This window comes from Podarcis muralis, chromosome 2 (genome assembly GCF_964188315.1).
Source record: "Podarcis muralis chromosome 2, rPodMur119.hap1.1, whole genome shotgun sequence".
In the NCBI taxonomy this organism is placed as follows: domain Eukaryota; kingdom Metazoa; phylum Chordata; class Lepidosauria; order Squamata; family Lacertidae; genus Podarcis; species Podarcis muralis.
In genome coordinates this window covers 41,337,898-41,351,918 of record NC_135656.1, presented here as the reverse complement: position 1 = coordinate 41,351,918, position 14,021 = coordinate 41,337,898, and the positions used below count along the sequence as shown (strand labels likewise).

At 43.6% G+C, this 14,021-nt stretch overlaps 1 long non-coding RNA gene across 1 annotated transcript; it reads left to right on the top strand.

Moving 5' to 3' along the window:
* The first annotated feature begins 9,091 nt into the window (after nt 1-9,091).
* On the top strand, nt 9,092-13,139 carry LOC144326938 (uncharacterized). The gene is made up of 2 exons (XR_013391851.1): nt 9,092-9,753; nt 12,225-13,139. It is a non-coding gene; the product is annotated as an uncharacterized LOC144326938 (long non-coding RNA).
* The last annotated feature ends 882 nt before the right edge of the window (nt 13,140-14,021 follow it).

Below are 14,021 nucleotides of genomic sequence, written 5' to 3'. Positions count from 1 at the left end.
GTGCACCATGGCTGATTTTTGTATGGTCTATTTGGCTATCCTGACATGGGTTTGAGTGCTGTGCTTTATGATGCAGAAGTGAAGCTGCAGAGCTCAGCCTGCCCTTCCTCCAAGAGCAGGTTTTCAGATTAGGCTCTTGGGTTTTCTTGTCTCCATTTGTTCTCTATAACTCCATGGAGATTACCGGTACTTGCATTATCCTTTATCTATTACAGTTTCAGTAGATCTGCGTACATAGCACTTAGGACCTGTTCTCTACGTCCCCCCCCCCCTTCTGCTTCAATTTATACATAATGTGAATTATAGGACCACACTTGTGGCCCTGTGTTAAGGGTGAGTCACCTGAATCACATTCCACCATGACAATAATAAATGCACAAAATGGGTCAATGGATTGATTTGAAATTTGGCAGCATTTTGTTAATTGAATATCGGTTAAAATGGTTATTGATTTAAAAACCCTTTCTCATGTATCATCTAGCATTATTAACAACCCACATGGCATATATATACTGAGAAGATCAAAGGCATTTCCTAGTTTCATATGCCAAAGTCAACTAGATGATCCTCAAGTTTCCTTCCAACTCTACAATTCTATGATTCTTCCTAAAATTCATTGATTGTGTGAGCCCAAACCACCAGGGAGTCCTGACACTTGTTCAAAACTGAAATCCTGTGGTGGGAGAAGAGAAAACAAGGTGCCAGGGCAAAGGTTTGTATGGAAGGCCCCACCACACTTTATTTGGAATGAGCTACGCTAAAAAGTAGGTTCATAAGAATGGATTCCAGTGATGGAAACTGATTGAAGATGTTTGCCATAGCAGTTTCCTTTTCTTCTTCTTCTTCTTCTTTTTTGTGGGCATGGTAGTGCTAATGAATATTTCCAGGCATGTTGCCTGATGGTTCAACAATATTTGGGGGAGTAGTATCAGGAACTGGCTACTGCCGACAAAGACATTATGGGCAGGATTCAGCCAAAGGTAAGCAATTTTAAGCCCCATTTACTTCAGTGGAGCTTATATATAATTTAAAGATCACCCATTAAAACCAAATGGGCATAAAAGTGCTTAATTTTGGCTGCATCACTATGTCTGACTTCATCCATATTCACTGACTTGGTAAGGCTGTTTATATGTCACATGCAAGTACATAGCTGTCACGCCCAGGCCTGACCCAAAACATTTTGCTGCCTTCCCTCCCCTTCATAACACCCCCTGCTGAAGTTGCATAGTACCCAAGCCTGGTTGAGCTATTTTGGCACTTGAGGCCAAACAAGCATCTCTTATCCCGCTCTGAGAATAAAAGCATGATCAGTGAATCGATGAAAATCAGAGGTTAGGAGAAGGTAGAATGGGATCAAATGTGAGCTCTCCGAATGATTTCCATAGTTCAGCAAGGATTGTGACTCCCAATTATTCCTCAGTAGTAACAAAAAGGGTTTTATTCTCAAGCTGCTGAGATGAAGAAAGCTTGTCGCAGTGGGAGTGGATTTTTGTGTGACAAAACTGGAGCTGGGCTGCATTTATACCTTAAATTTAAAGAAAATAGCCTTCCGCTAAAATCCTGGGAACTGTAGTTTACTCCTCGCAGAGCTGCAATTCCCAGAACCCTTCAGAAACTGCAGTTCACAGGGTGCTTTGGGGAAGTCAAGTGCTTTAAATACGTGGTGTGTATGCAGCCTTAGTTCTAGTCCTGAAAACAAATTCCTGGCCTGAGCAAGTGCTCAGAGGCACCCTGTTCCTTCATTCTAAAGCATGTTTGCACCTGTCTGCGGTTGGTGGATTGCAGGTTATGCATAGAAACCACAGTCCCAGGGTTGGTTACAACAATTTAGAACACAACATTGAAAACAGTTTTAAACCAACTGCAATCACAAAAAACAGAGTGGGTCCTAAAAATAGGCTGCCTCACTCTGCCTAATGGTAGAGCCGGCCCTGTTTCCATGTCAGCTTTGCACCTCACTACCACTAGTGAGGCTGATGTGAGTCTTCCACATGATTCACCACTCCTATCTGCTTCCACACATTAAGAAAACATCGGGCAGGCATTTCAGGATCAAATGAGAGACTGTCACAGCATTCCAAAGGATCCTATGGGGTTCTATGAGTTCCAGCATAACTCAGGAATTCATGAGTAGGTGACACATTTTATCCAGATTCTTGATCCCTCGTACCACCAGTGACATAAATCCTTCTTCAGGATATGTTTTGGGACATTTGTTTTGTTCTAGAAATCACATGACTGATTGTTGTGATTTCTGTGCATGAGCACAAAGTGTAATCCCGGTTTGGCCTCAAAGCCAATTTTTTAGGCATAGTTCCTTAGCCTATGAAACAGGAATGATTCACTAAGCCACAAGGATGTTGAGAGGATGGGAGGCAGAAGGAATGAAAGAGTGTGGTAAATGCTCGTTGGTTTTAAAAAACAAACCCTCTGTCCTCCTACAGACAAAAGAAGGTGCGCATGAAGCAAGGGGCAAAGCAGTAAGAGCAGATGATTTATTAATCCAGAATTTATAGTCTGTCTGATTGTTTCCGATTTATATGCATTCTCAAGGCAGAGAAGAATGTTTAAAAAAAACAGAGAAATACAGTTACAACAATTAATCTGGGATGGAAGACCTCAGGCCCAGGAGCTAAATGCAACCTCCAGGACTTTCTCTCTCTCTCTCTCTCTGGCCCACAGGATTCTCACCAGGCCCCAAACCAGCCCAGGTCTGCATCGTCCTTTTGCCTGGTCGAAATGTGTCCTGAGACTGTGGCCTGAATGCAGAGAGGCATCTGTAGATGCCTTCAACTTTTGTCTGACTAAATTGCTGCCTACAAAAAGGTGGAGTCACATCTGTCCCTGCTTTTGCACATACAGTGGTACCTCGGGTTAAAGATGCTTCAGGTTACAGACGCTTCAGGCTACAGACTCAGCTAACCCAGAAATAGTACCTCAGGTTAAGAACTTTGCTTCAGGATGAGAACAGAAATCGCGTGGCGGCAGCAGGAGGCCCCATTAGCTAAAGTGGTACCTCAGGTTAAGAACAGTTTCAGGTTAAGAACAGACCTCCAGAACGAATTAAGTTATTAACCTGAGGTACCACTTTACACCACCCCCCATGGCAAAGGGCTTGTGGCGCCCAGAAGATTGCTTATAAGGGAATGTGGCCCTAGAGCTGGGGGAAAAACTTTCACATCTCTATAATAAATAATAATTCATAACTCAATAGCAAACATGCATCATCTGCTCTTAGCATGCTTAATGCTTGAAGATCAATGGTCTACTTATACAGAAAGGTCTCTCAACAAAACAGACCAGATCCCCTCATCTTTCTGATAGTAAATAATTCAAATACAACCACTTGGGAGAGGAATACACCCTGTAGTAGCTACTGAGGATAATCTCAGAAGAGTGGAGCCCACAACACATCTTGTTACTGGACTTGAAAGGATGGAGAGGTATATATGGAGGAAGATTTCCCCTCTTGAATCCCGAACCCAGGCTCTAAAGTGAAATCAAGTGTGCTTTGGATTTAACCCAGAACTTACCCTGTAAAATATAAGCTAAAAAACCCAACAGCAACCAGAGACTGGCTGAGCAGCTCTGACATCTCTTCCTGGCCAGGGAACGTCCTATTCCATTTAAAGAAGTGCTTTTGTTTTTGTTTTGAAGTTCATTTTAGTTTTGTTTCTCTTTTTAGGAATTATAAAAAGACTTTGTTTTTCTTTCATAGTTTATTACCCTTATTACTCTTTTAGAAGCACTCTCCTGGCAAGGGAAGTGTTTGCAGTTTCTAAGTCCTGCATGCCTGTCAGGTTCTAGTTTTAGCTTGTCACAAAGCTTCATAAAACAACAACTACAGTAACAATAGTGATAACCCAATGCACTAATAGCACTTCAAAAAGATTTGTAAACAAGGGCATAAATCCCTGCCTTAAGAAGACAGATTGCATTTAGTGTGTGATGATCCACATAACTGAAAAACTTAAAGGGAAATGGGGATTAGGAAGCAAGTTCCTCATCTGAGGTATTTAAGGCTCCCTTTCATATGCACCTGGCATTGGGGCCCCTTGCTAATGATGCTGCTATGCCACGTGACTATGGCATGTGCGTGAATAGCAGAAGGGCATGGGTGCAGCTGATCGTGTATGCCTTCCCTAAGGGCTGGTTCTTCCGCCTGGCAGGATATTATCTTGTTGCCAACTCTACTCATCAATCCTGCCTGGGTACTTGCCACATTCACACATACATACCACAGCATAGTACTGAGAAGCAGTTCTCAAGAGTTTGGGTGTGAAGGAAGAGGAACAAGTGATGCCATCAGGGTCAGGGCAGCAGAATGAGCTTGCCCACCACATTTTGAAGTGATGTGAAACTTGTTACCAACTGATGGGTCCCTTTAAGAGCATTCAGTCCAGAGTCTAAATCTGCCCCTCTCCTGAGAGAGACTCGGGGCACCAGGGTTGTCTGTTTCTTTGCACCCATATTTTCTCTAGCTTGCTGTGAAAGCCTGTAAGGATTGCCTCATACAGAGCTGTGATCCTCACTCTTCAAAACTATTGTGCCAGCTCTGTTTCTTCACATAACATGTGTGCTCCAGAACAGGTTGTCTTGCCAGTCAGTCATCACAGTGACGGGAACTCTTTTTTGGCCGTAGGGCAGGTCAGAATGTGACTCCTGCAAGTGTGGTTTATAAATAGCCCTGGGAATGGTGCATCACTGGAATCGTAATCGTTCAGTAAAAATGGTTAGTTTTCTGAGCTGGGGAGCTAACCTGGAGGCCTCTGCATGTCCTCAGCAAGCAGGGCAGTTACTGGGTAGCCTATCGATGGCCAAAAGGGGTTACCATGGAAGACTGACAAATGGCAAAGCCAACTGGATTAGGGCTGGGCTTTTGCTGCTGAGGAATGTTAGTCACACTCGTTATCCAGAGAGGAGAGGAAAAGAGGAGAACGATCTGGCAGGAGGTTCATCTGGCCATATGGCTGATACCGTTACGTTTGGTGTGATTCATAGCTTGACGTCACAAGCAGATAAGGTTTTTATTACGCCTGACACTTAGCAGACATGGAGCAAGTGAGGCAGCTTGGTAAACCAAAAGCAAACCACTGGGGCATCTAAAAATAAACACCCACCATTTCAGCATCATGCTGCTTTCTCCGATGGAAAATACTGAAAAAAATTAAGGGCTGCCAAAGTGAGAAGGGAAGAGATGGAAGGAATTTACAGAAGGACAGACAAAGAGGAGGCGGGCAGGAATAAGGATTGTTGTTGCTTTACTGCTTTTATTAGCAGCACACTTTGACAGGCAAAGATTCCCCCAACAGCAGATGAAGATGCAGGGTTGAGAAATGCTTCACCTGTTGAATTTCTGCCTGATACACCAGCCCTGCCAGAAAAAAAATGGGTGTACCCAAATGTATATTGCAAACCCTCTGAACAGAGACAGTGTCGCATCCATGTTCTGAACAGTAAGGGGTTTGATTTATCAGGCAGACATTTTAACTGGATGATTTGATTTTCTTGCAATTAGTCCTGTGACACTGGTGGACATGAAGAGTGACAAGCATTTAAACTCTTGAACAGCAACGGGGGGGGGGGTTGGGGGGTTGGGGAAGGATTGTGTGGATCAGTGGTAGGTCTCAGGCTCCATCCCTAGATGGATAAGGTTGGCAAAGACCTCTTTGCCTGAAACACTGGAGAACTGCTAAGTCACACGGTTCAATGGTCTGATTCTCCATAAGGCCATTTCCCATGCTCCTGTTATTAACCCAGTTGTTTTTAAAAAGAGCATAGGTTTTGAAGACAAATGGCTGCACCCAGTTATATTATCATTTCACAACCACTATATGATTAAATATTGATTTTCAACAGTATGCCTTTAAATGGATGGAGCAAAACAGCTGACAAACATTACGGAACTGCAAACACAATGCAGTTCCTTGACTGTGTGTTATAGTTTTATGGTTACTCTACTGACCAGGGGGGGGGGGGGGACCCTGCCTGGGCTGCTCTTGTACCTTTAACAGCAGGTTGATCTGCAAAAACCAGTGAGGTGAAGCTTTCCATCATATAGAGATAAACATTATTAACCACCTTATGCCTGTGCCTCAACTCCCCCCCCTGCAAATATTTCAACTAAATGTTGTTCTGAACATACAAATAAGAAACATTAAGTGCTCATCCACACTTCTGCTTGTCCCACTGCTTTCCCCCAGGAAAACCTACTGTTGGGTTTTCTCCAGATTGACACTGGCTGTGATTTAGTGCTGAAAAGCGGATTTTCCACACAGTGGCAGAGCAAGCCGATCGGGCGCCTGGGGCAGCATGCGTGCCCTGCGCCTAGGGGTGGACCCATCCCTAGAAAGCATAGAACAAGCAGAAGACCACTCAGACAAGCAGAAGTGTAGATGAGCACTTACTTATATAAAGCAGAATCACAGTACACCAGCTGCAACAGTATTCACTACGAAGTCTGGTATATTAATTTAAAGAGTGTCGCCATACATTGGTCGAAGAATCACAGAATGGCTAGATCTGTTAACATATGTAATAAAACAAAGCCAATCATTGTCAAAGTCATCTCCCCACCCCTTTCCCTTCCAGCATTCAGTCTCCCCATTTACTTTTTGGCTAAAGCAATTTGCCAAAAGTTTGTGTACCAATTAAAGGTAAAGGTACCCCTGCCCGTATGGGCCAGTCTTGACAGACTCTAGGGTTGTGCTCCCATCTCACTCAAGAGGCCGGGGGCCAGCGCTGTCCGGAGACACTTCCGGGTCACGTGGCCAGCGTGACAAAGCTGCATCTGGCGGGCCAGCGCAGCACACGGAAACGCCGTTTACCTTCCCGCTAGTAAGCAGTCCCTATTTATCTACTTGCACTCGGGGGTGCTTTCGAACTGCTAGGTTGGCAGGCGCTGGGACCGAGCGACGGGAGCGCACCCCGTCGCGGGGATTCGAACCACCGACCTTTCGATCGGCAAGCCCTAGGCGCTAAGGCTTTTACTCACAGTGCCACCCGTGTCCCTACTTGTGTACCAATTAGATAATGTTAATCCTGAACCAGTTTACTTATCAGCTGATGAGCTGACCCCATTGAAAAATATTACTAAGTCCTTGTAAGGAATACCAACATTTTGATTATCAAACAGGGATAACAAAACCAACTGAGGGGAGAACATGGAAGCTTACATCCTGCTATTTTGCCAGTGCCTTCAAATACTTTTTGCCAAAATTGATTAATTTCAGACCAATTCTGCCACATGTGGCAAAAGTGTTAAGTTGTGGGTGAACATATCAGATGACACAGCAATTCTTCAAACAGCTCTTGTTTATTCACAGGCCAGAACTGAACTGAACTGCAGGGTTCAGCCAGTCTGGTTATATTGAGCTCCACTACAGCACAACAGTAACCACTTTCTGTAACTATCCAATCACTGAACGTCACTTTCAATCCCCTATTTGCATATGTGGACCTGAGTGAAAACTATCTACAGTATCCCCTTGCTGTCCCAGTGTGAGAACTTCAGTACATAACAAAAAGGTTAGTACAGCCTCTCCAGCATTGTTTGCTCAGTATTTTGTTGGTGCTGCTCAATAAGACAGGTGTAAGGTTCTACCTATAACTCACTTTCAGAGTGTTTCTGCAGAAACAGATTCAGTGCCTTTTTACTCCACTGAGCATTCCACTATGCATCTGAAAGGGTTGTATTTAAATCTGTTAAGAAAAACTTTTTTTAGAAAAAAAAACAGAATCATTTTGAGTTGTGATATTAAATTTATAAATATCCTGTAGATAGAAGAAACAGAGGTTGATGTTTTTTAGACTTGAATAATATTCTGTTAATGAATTTTCCATTTCAGTTAAGGGCATTATTGCTGAAACGTAAAATTTGATGCAGTTCAAACCGTGGTGGGTTTGGTTTTTTTAACTCTTTTTTCAGTTTGAGGATGAGGTTAACCCACTGGATAAGTCCCTCACCCTACAGAGGCATTTTAGACTCCCAGTGTTTACATTACAAAATTTTATCAGTTCCACAGAACAAAGGATGAACAATTATAGGGGCTAATAGTGATTGTACAGTAGATTTTATTCCACTCTTGCCATACCTGCAGAGCATGTTTCAAGAAAGGGTTAGAGACCAAGTTGTTTTTTAAAACAGTATGGCTTAAAGAGACACATGTTCTTCATCAGTGCATTCCATTTGTCCCTGCTATTTGCCTGAATCCCTACAAATGAAGGCACATGGGGCATAACATTAAAAAAATGTCAAGGTGTCATTATAAGTGAGGTATTCCTAGCCCTCTGTCTTCAGATAGTTCGATTTTTAAAAATATTGACCAATTACCACCATGCCTAAATACGTTAATAAGTTCCTGCCAATTTTGGAGTGCTTCCGTCGTGATAGCAATAGATAACCTACCAGGAAAAGGTAAGTTTAACATGGTAAAATATTCATATTTATGGAACTGGTTTGCTCCATTTTTGTAGTTTTATTTTATTTTATTTTTTGTAAGTGCTGTGTAATTAAGTTTTTATAATACAGTGGCACCTCGGGTTAAGTACTTAATTCGTTCCAGAGGTCCATTCTTAACCTGAAACTGTTCTTAACCTGAAGCACCATTTTAGCTAATGGGGCCTTCCCACTGCTGCCGGAGCACAATTTCTGTTCTCATCCTGAAGCAAAGTTCTTAAGCTGAAGCACTATTTCTGGGTTAGCGGAGTCTGTAACCTGAAGCGTATGTAACCTGAAACATATGTAACCCGAGGTACCGCTGTAATTTAAAGTTTGTAGTAAAGACCACACCTAGATATTTTATGGGTTTGTCATGCCTGTGCCTCAGCTTGGCATTAAAAGGACACTTACCGTGGCTATCTAAAAACACACAACTTTACATGTACGCTGAATGATCTTATTGACACATTTTAAAATAATGTTTAGCGATAGTTTTCCTGGTTTAACAGAACAACCCCCTCGGTCTAGGAAGTGTGGGGCTTGATTTCAAAGTGCTGTAGAAGCTATACGACTATAAAATGTCAGATTTAAACAAAAAATAATAGACATGGGCTAAGTAAGCCCTTACTAGTTTTTCCGAGTACAAAATGAAAAGTTCCCCAAGAGGACCAAAGCCCAGGTGGAGGGATCCATGCAGTGCGGCACCTTGCAGGCAAAAGTGTGTCACTGCTAGGGTGACAGTGACAGGGCAGGAAGGAGTTAAAGGCTCACCTGGTCTACCTGCTTAGTGTCCTCAGAGGTGTGCTCTGACATTTATACTTCCTTCTGATGGCAAGGCAGCCTGGATGTTTGGGCAGGTAGCATGACAATAAGACAGGCTTCCAAAGCTCAGCCTGCCTTTTGGCTGATAGCGCCCCATGAAGAAGAATTTGGCAACGCTCCTTGCCCTATACGTGGGCCGGTGTTATTTCATATTAGTTTTGGCTCTCGTCTGTGATGTGGCTGGATTGGTCCTCCTGCTTCTAGGGATTTTTGGCCTTTTGAGCTCTTGGGATTTCTTTGTTTACTCGGGAGCCCTGCTGTTGGCATTTAGTCTCCTATTCTGGGCTTTCTGGTATTCGCTCAACATTGAAGTCTCCCTTAAAGAACTAGCTGTTTAAGTCGATCTACAACCAGAAGAACGTGCAGGTGGCACCATCAAACTACAGAGAAGAACGTTTCACCTCCTGGAGGCATCTGAAATTTTCCCTGGAGAGTAGAAGGAAATGATGCAGCGACAAGAGCCAGTGCCCACCCATCCCCACAGCAAGGTATGTACCAAGAGTGTTGTTTTTCTGTTTTAGGCAGATATATAATCTGAATTTTCCAACATTTGTGCTTTGAGAGAAATACATTTGAGCCGAGTGATTTAAAAACATGTTACATCACATTAGCAGAATTATGAATGCGAAAGGGTGGTGAGGTGTGTGTGAGGTCAAAGAATTCCAGAGAATGATGGTACTTCAAGGAAATGGTAGTTAAGCGATGTGTGTGTGAGAGAGATGACAGAATTCCAGAGAATGAATGGTACGTCAGGGTCCATCTGCACACACCCCATTGTGACTTAAGTTACTAAACTCAAACTACATTGCCTTAAAAGTTGTCACAGATAAGCAAGTCCTTATGATTGTTAATATTGCTGGTGTCATAGAAGCCAGCTTCTGATAATTGCCACATTAAGGCTGCAATCCTGTACCCACTTGCCACTGAACTTAGGAGGAGGACTTGGTCCTGCATAGGATTGCATGGCACATTATAGAATATACTGGCCTCTTGTGTACATTTCATGTTACTTTGAAAATTAGAGAAAGGGCAGATAATAACAGCTGGCGTGGTGGGAATGTGATCAGTTGTGTCTGTTCCATTTTTTACTGTTTCACATCTGTTCTCAGCATGGTGTCCAGTTCCTGTGTTTTGGCTATCATTTTTTGGGGGGGGGGGTTGCTCATTTGTTTGCCTATCTTGTTAGCAGAATTTAAACACACACACACACACACACACACACACACACACACACAAAACCTTGGACGCTTGTCTGGTGTTTCTGTCTGAAAAGCTTTATTTCAAAAACATCCACGTTTGCGTACAAAAGGGCAAAAATGAAATATGTGTCTTAGAGCAGGACTACCGTCTCAAACGCAGAAGAGACAGTCAGCTGCCTAAAAAGCCCAATAGATAATTCAGTCGTCGTGTCAAGCTTCCCGCAGAGATGAACCAACATTTATTTTGTTTGTTGCATTTGGGAAGGTGGGTATGGGGTTTTTCTTACATTATCTAGTCAGAGAATTCTGTTGTCTGCTGTAGCGAAACCAAAGCCCCAAATTAAAGCTCCACTTCAGCCATCTCGGCTATGTCTCTTGACATGTCTTCAGGAAAACAAAACATACAGGGAATATTTCTGGCATCTCATAACGGCTTTAACAATACCATGCATTTTATTAGATGCTAATAGAAATGGGGCACAATCAGGGGTTTTGGTGCCGCAGGAGAAACTGCACAATCTGCTTTGAAGTAGATTGCATTCTCCCTAAATTAAAATCAGGTTCACAGCTCTTTGATTCAGACTTAATCCTGGATGGTCAAATAATAGTAGCCACTAGTAGTGCCCCCTCCCAGTTTTGGCTTGTCCCCCAGCAGCTGTACATTTGTTTTGACAAATCCTGAATCCTGACCACAGCTCCTCATGTCCTCGCAGTTCCGATTATTCCTTGCATTTCTAAGTCCTCCAATTTTTCCATTTTCTAGTTTCTGCTCCTTGTCTCACAATGACTGCGATGCCGTATCGCCGACAACAAATATACGGGTGTCTGCTAGGAGAGAGTTCTCTGCGTATGCCATTATTCCTGGCATTTCCCTGGCATCGTGCCCAGACTAGGAGGAAGAGCAAGTGAACATCTGTCTCTCTACAACAGGGAGAAGTAACCGGGCAAGTTATAAAGTGACCAGCCTGGCACTATGGCCTGCTGTGTTTAATCATTAACTGTGGACCATAAAGTTTCCCGAGCCACAAGCTTCCTTGATGGGGCAGCTGCCAGATACATGGCTTGTAATTATTCTTTATTAGGCATTATAAGATGGCGCAGCCGTGGCAGGTGGCACAAAACTCACTCTGATCCTCCAGAATATGGAATATGCATATCCCAGAGCACAATCCTATTAGATGTAGGTCCTAGTCAATTCAATCAGACTCCCACATGACTATTATAGGGCTTCAGCCCCAATCACTCCAAGGATGGAGAACTTCCAGGCATGCATAACAACATGAAACTGATAATGCATGCGGCCAGAATGCTTCTCAAACTACACTGGCTGGTACAGTAAAAGCCCTTGCGAAATGATCCCACATTTGCCTTTGCTATAACATGCCAGCTTATCTTTGCAAAACAGTTTCAGAAACATGTCTTTGGTTGGAACGCACGTGGTTTTAAATTTTAATTGTGGGGGTTGGTGGTAAAGCCGAAGCATCCTGATTACTAATTGAACCCTTTCCCCCAAAGCCCATTATTTACAGGATTTAAAGAAATAATGGATTTCTTAAAATCCATTATTTATATAAAACATCTATCTCCTGTGCAGATGTGACAAGATGCAGAAAGATGCAGGTTCAGCTTCATTAGCTGTGCAGCGTTTTCCCTGAGCAAGGAAGGGCTGGAACAGGAATGAGTTGGAACATACCCAGATACCACTTTCATTCAGCAATGGATTGAATGCAACTTTTCTTCTTTTGTGTTTTTGTTCCCAGTGCACTTAAAGCTGATATACCATGGATTATCCCAGGAGAATGAAGGGAAGACGCAGCGAATACGGACACTCATGCCAGCCTACATTTGGAATTCACAGGATTCCTCCAGGAAAACTAGGCTATGTCGAGTCCTGTGCATTCAGAGACTCCTTGTCTGAAGCTCTGCACCTTATTGGGTTGAACGCGTACAGTCTGAACATTACACCCGCTAAGCCTTTGCTTTGCACAGCTATTTGGCGCCCTGATTTTACCCATTGCAATCACCAAGCCATGCTGTGTCGTTGAGTAACGTATGGACTTTGATTTTTAAAGTTGACTAGAACCGCAAGAGAACCATACGTGAGTGCAGATATGATTGGTGCTGTATTTGCATGAATATATAAAGTTGAAACTGGGGAAACGGTTTATATAGAGCTTAATCATTTTGTGCATTGATAATGGCTTCGTAGATGCCTGTAATTCCAGGAAGCTGTGCAGTGCAACATTTCATGATGCTAGAGTGCTGTAGGCTGGGAGGAGATGGTGCCAAGCAAGCCCATGTCGTTTCACTGCGTGCTTTGCTCAGGTGCATGCAGAAGGTAGCATCTTATGAAACTGAAGGCTGCTAGGAGATGGAGACCCTGTTTCCCCCACTGCTGCCAGTGATCCTGCCAGGGCCATTCTCTTTTGTTGGCTGATTTCCTCTCAGATTGGGGGTTATCACCTTTGGCCAGGACTGTTCTTCCTTGTTTGGCTTCCTGCCCTGCAGACGTTTAGAAGAGAATGAAGCAAAACAGGGCACTACAGCATCTTGCACACTGATTTCTCTAGCTGGCTGGCTGCACAACCTGCCCCACAGCATTCCTGGTCCTTACGATCTGCCTGGTCATCCTAACTGGTAACAGCGTGCCTTGAAATAAAACCCCACCAGCCTGAGCGGGAATCCAGAGGTTTCTACACTAGCCGGATGGCAACTCAGCACAAATAGCTTCTCAAATGTTTTTTTAAAGCAAAACCCTCTCCAGAAAGTGGGGAGAAGCTAACATCTTGGCTAAATGGAGGATGAGGGAACAGTGCAGATTCTGGCTTTAGTTAAGATCTCAGCTGTCCTCGAAAATGCTTGGTTTCATGGAGATAGAAAGGTTAGCTCGTTCTTACTTCCCTGGTTTGGTGTGGGACATATGAGAGGTGAAATTATCTTAGTTAGAAAGACCTAAAGGGCTTGCAATGCATTGGTGAGGATCCAAACTAGTCCCAATGGGAGTTTTGTCGAAGGCCTACAGTGATTTGCCCTGCTATGGAGTCCCTCCCATGGCAGTGGGAATTAGTGGATGTATGTGGCAGCATTGACTGAGCCAGACGGCAGTGCTCTGTACAGGCCTGGGTAGTTGGAATTTTAAATCTGCCCAATGCCTCAGGAGTAATACTGTGTTAGAGGCATTGTGGGAAATTAATTAGAGGCATTGTGGCTCCTGGACCCAGCTGCTCAGTACTGCTCAGAACACCAGGAAAAACGTTTCCAAGCTGTAGCCCAGGGTTCTACATGTTGATGCCAGGTCTGGTATTGCCTAGAGATTTTGAAAGGGGAAAGGGATTCCTTTATCTTGGAACAAGGAACAGCACATGAACAAAAGCAGGTGTGTCTCGTAGTAGAAAAGGCAACAGTTTAGTAGGCCTCAGTGCTCCAAGACCCAAGCAAGCATGTGGAGATGAATAGGCTTTGTGGGTGCATTTTCTGGTAATCTACCCGGCTGCCATGCTCAAACAAATGTCTGGTGTACCACGTCCAGTGCAAACACACACATCCGTGCTGGGCCC